General features: G+C 51.9%; 1 non-coding gene across 1 annotated transcript; it reads right to left on the bottom strand.

The window, feature by feature from the left end:
• Positions 1-2,142: 2,142 nt before the first annotated feature.
• Positions 2,143-2,214, bottom strand: TRNAG-UCC. The gene has a single exon. It is a non-coding gene; the product is annotated as a tRNA-Gly (tRNA).
• Positions 2,215-4,315: the final 2,101 nt, after the last annotated feature.

Here is a 4,315-nt window from a genome sequence, read left to right as displayed (position 1 = left end):
GCTTTCCCCCTCCCCATCCCGCTCCCTCCTGCAATGCTTGTGGGATGAAGGGGCTGGTTGAACAGCTGGAAGATCAGAAGAGCTCCTAGATAGACATCTCTCCTGTTGACTGAACTGCATTTGAATTTTCTCCATGTCATCATGCAGGAATAGGGGGAAAAACAAACCTGAAGTAAAAAAATGGTAATTTGTCTGAAATTTCCCAAAACATCTGAGCTACAGTCTGTCAAACAAAACTAACATGCAGTTATATGACCAAGGAGCCTTCATGAAAGATAGAAAACCCATAACACAGAGAGGTAGAAGACACTTTCATTTTAATTTAAAAGTGAAATTCCAGACTAGGTTACATCTGATGTCTCAGAATCAGGATGAGAGATTCTCCCATGATCCACTGAAACCTGCTTCACCCAGCGCTTTCTCATGCATCCGACGAAGTGGGTATTCACCCACGAATGCTCATGCTCCAAAAGTCTGATAGTCTATAAGGTGCCACAGGATTCTTTGCTGCTTTTACAGATCCAGACTAACACGGCTACCCCTCTGATACCTCTCTCATTAGTGTTATTTACAGGAGTTTTAGCACCTTCATAATGGGAGAAAAAACAGCCGACCTTCCCAGAAGCAGCTTTGCCATTGAGGGAAAAGGATTTGAACGGTGCTTGGGATCCATTTGAAATCCCCTTCCAAGTCTGACACTTTCATCTCCTGCCAGACTGATTCTGATTTAGGATCAAAGACGTCCAAGCACCATTCCCAAGCATGGACAGCCAAGAACATGACCCCACCAGACACGTTGGGAAGCGATTTCTATGCTCAATAGGTCTGTTATACTTCCCCCATTCCCATTTTTGTCTCCTCTCCCTCTCTGAATGCCTGTGAAGTGGCTTTCCCCCTCCCCCTCCCGCTCCCTCCTGCAATGCTTGTGGGATGAAGGGGCTGGTTGAACAGCTGGAAGATCAGAAGAGCTCCTAGATAGACAAGGTGTCTGGGACTCTAATTAGGCAGCGATCACACACCCAGAGCATGGACACTGGCTGAGGTGGAGTGTGACCCACCGGATGCAGCCAAGTCATCTCTAGTCGCAGGCCATGAGGAGCAGGTCCTTAAAAGGGGAAGGGGCCCTGTGCTCAGGAGTCACTCACAAGCTTGTACCTCCAGTGAATGCCCTTCGCCCTGACCGCCTGGCCAGTGGTTCGCTGCATTGCAGTTCATTGTGCCTCAGGAAGACTTACCTTCATCGCACCGTCCATCGCGGCGCTGGGGGACACTTACCTGGCAGAATCCTGTGCCTGCCTCTTGGCTTCCCAGGGATGGCTACTTGCAGCCCAGGAGAAGAAGGATGGTTCTGGTGAAAGGACGACAAGCAAAGCTCTGGGAGGAAATTTGGGTGTGGGCTCTGCGCTGGGGGTGGGGGTGGGGTGCAGGAGGGGTGGTGCAGCTCCCAAAGTGACTGGTACACACAACCCTCTGGCAGCAGCTCCTAGATGAATGGGGCCAGGGGATCTCCATGTGCTGCTGTCTGCAGGCGCTGCCCCCAGAGCTTCTATTGGCTACAGTTCCTGGCCAATGGGAGCTGCAGAGTTGGTGCTCGGGGCAGGGGCAGCACGTGGAGACACTCCCCCCGCCCCAGGGGATGCTGGGACATGCCAGCCACTTCTGGGAGCGGCACGGAGGGACGGAGGCAGAGTGGGCAGGGAGCCACCTTAGTGCTGCTGGCACATCTCTGCACACCCGTTGTGGGGGGAGGGGAGCAGAGGGCCTCCATGTGCTGCCTGGGGTAGGGGCAGAGCATGGAGCTGCCTCCCCTCCCGGGTCTATTCCAGGAGTGGGTGGGTGGGGTCTTTTGGCCTGCAAGGTGCAGCAGGTCGGACTAGATGATCACACTGGTCCCTTCTGACCTTAAAGGCTCTGACTCTAAAAGGGAAAGGGAAGTAAAGGAAATTTTAAAAAAAAATAAACCAAGCCTTGTAATACCAGGATGACTCCAACTGCTTATTATATAGTCCCACCCCTTTCTTCCTCCACTGGGTGTTTAATGACCTGTTGGGATTTGGGACACTGATTCTCTCATTCCATTGATAAACTGAAACAATGTGAGTGAAATTAAACCAAGTCCCAGTAGAGGAATCATCACATCATTGCATTGGCTGGGAATCGAACCCAGGTCAACTGCTTGGAAGACAGCTATGCTCACCACTATACCACCAATGCATCTGGTGAAAGTCTCTGATTTTTCACACTTGGTGATTGGTCACCTTACTTCTCAGCATGAGGCAAATGTCTCTGTGGTCTCTGCCGTTCATGGTGGGGAGTTTCCCCACTGATAACAGTTCTTGCTGGGTTGGGGATGGGAGAGAGAAGAGGCGTTTATTCTGTTTCATTCCTCTCCATTTTATGTTCCTCCCCCTCCCTTCCAGGGTCCTCCCTTCCATTTCAGACTGTGCAGTGACACCCTCCCCGCACCCAGGACTCTCGAGCCTCTGGAGCAGCACGATCCCATGAGATCCTCAGTGACCAAGGGTCTTTTCCAACTTCCAGGAGACCCAGCTTGAGACTAAAGGAAGCTCTGTTCCTTCCTGGGGATCCTCTCTCCCTTCCTGGAGATCAAGAGCATGAAGCCTCTGCCTTGCCTCCTGGGTCTGAATTAATGTCCCATTTCCCACTATCTGCTCGAAAGAAACAAATGTTTCTAACCCAGGTGAGCGGAGTTAATTCAGCTGGAATCCTTCACTCACATTCCTTAGGAGATACAGACTCTCTGTGACACAGACTGACTGGGGTTCATCTCTGCATGTCCCCAATGGGGAAGGAAAGACACTGAGGGGGGAAGGAAGAAGATGGACAGAAGGAGTCAAATGGGGCTAGACCAGAATAGGACATTTTCTGCCTGTTAAAATGTACTAGACTCTAATTGCTTAAAACAAAACAAAAACCCACCAGCTTTTCACAGAGCAGCCAAAGCGGTGAAGCACAGACACACATAACCACCTACAGCCCAAGTTTGTCTAAGAAGTACCTATAGTGGCTCATGCAGGGGGAAATACAGCTGTGGGTGTGAGTTCAGGCCTCACCCAGAGCGTTGGTTTTCATTAGCCACGGAGCTTCCCCCACTTGCTTTGCCCAATTCACATGGAAAGTGCCATAGGAGGGTGATGAGAGTAAATTCTAAACTCTGAAATGCGGAGGTTGGCCCAGAGATTGGAATAAGCGGTTTGAAGAGAAAAAGCTCTAAGAGTATAAAACCAGACAATCTCCAGGGGCAGGTACGGTACAATGCCTCAACAGGGAGCCATTTGGGGGGGTTCACTCCCTCTGTTAAATGTCCTGAGAGGTATTTGAAGATGAAGATAACGCCATGGCTAACAGGTGACTGGCATGTCCTGGGTTAAAGAAAGGGACCTGGGTTAATAGTCTGAAGATTTGCGTTACCGTCACTGTCTGACCCCCCTTCAGTGTGGAGCAGGTTTGGACGTTGCTGGGTGAAACGCAGAGACTCCTGGAGAGCAGGGGCAGCTGTTTCCATGGCAGAGAGCCTGGCACTTAGGAGACTTTCTACACTTGCTGTTTTGAAGCAATTCAGTAAAATAACAGTGGAGCTACAATGTCTGGTCCAAAATTTCAGCCCCCCTGGTGCAAAAACGCTATTTTAGGATCTACATTGGAGGCTCCCGGCACTAGGACACCCGACCAGAGAGCTCAGTGGGGGCGTAACAGCTGCTGACTCTGAGGGTCCCGGGCTAAATCCACTTGCAGGGGGAAGTGTTTTGATTTATTTGATGGATAATGAGCACCAGGTACCAGGGGAGAAGCCCTGAGAGTCGCTGCCACTCCAGCTGCTGCTAGGGCAGGGGGGAGCTCCAGGGGGCCAGCTGCTGCTCTGGCCACCCCAGAAGTGCTGCCAGAGGCCACCAAGCTGTGGCTGCTCCTGCTGCCCTCGGGACCACTGGTCAAGTGGTCCCCGGGCCAGCCGCATTGGCCGCTGCTTGGGCGGTCCCTGGAGCCAGTTGATTGAGTGGCCCTGGAGTCAGCCACTGTGCTCACTGCAGAAGTCACGGAGGTTGCAGGAAGTCACAGAATCCGTCACTTCCACCACCTCCGTGACAGACACGGAGACAAACCCCTCCCTGCTGTGACTGCAGTTCCTGGAAGGAAAGAGAAGAACAGAAAGTGACAAGAGAAGAAAAAAGAGAGATTCCCTGTAACCTCTCTCCCTGCTGCCTCCCCCCTTGTATTCTGTAACCCCATCTCACTGGGTTCCCTGTGCTGGTGCCATGGGGGTGACACTAGAGTTCTGGGGATTTGGGGGGAGGGG

Source organism: Mauremys mutica, chromosome 26 (genome assembly GCF_020497125.1).
Source record: "Mauremys mutica isolate MM-2020 ecotype Southern chromosome 26, ASM2049712v1, whole genome shotgun sequence".
Taxonomy (NCBI): Eukaryota; Metazoa; Chordata; order Testudines; family Geoemydidae; genus Mauremys; species Mauremys mutica.
The sequence above is the reverse complement of the archived record's forward strand: the minus strand, read 5'-3'. Positions and strand labels throughout refer to the sequence as shown.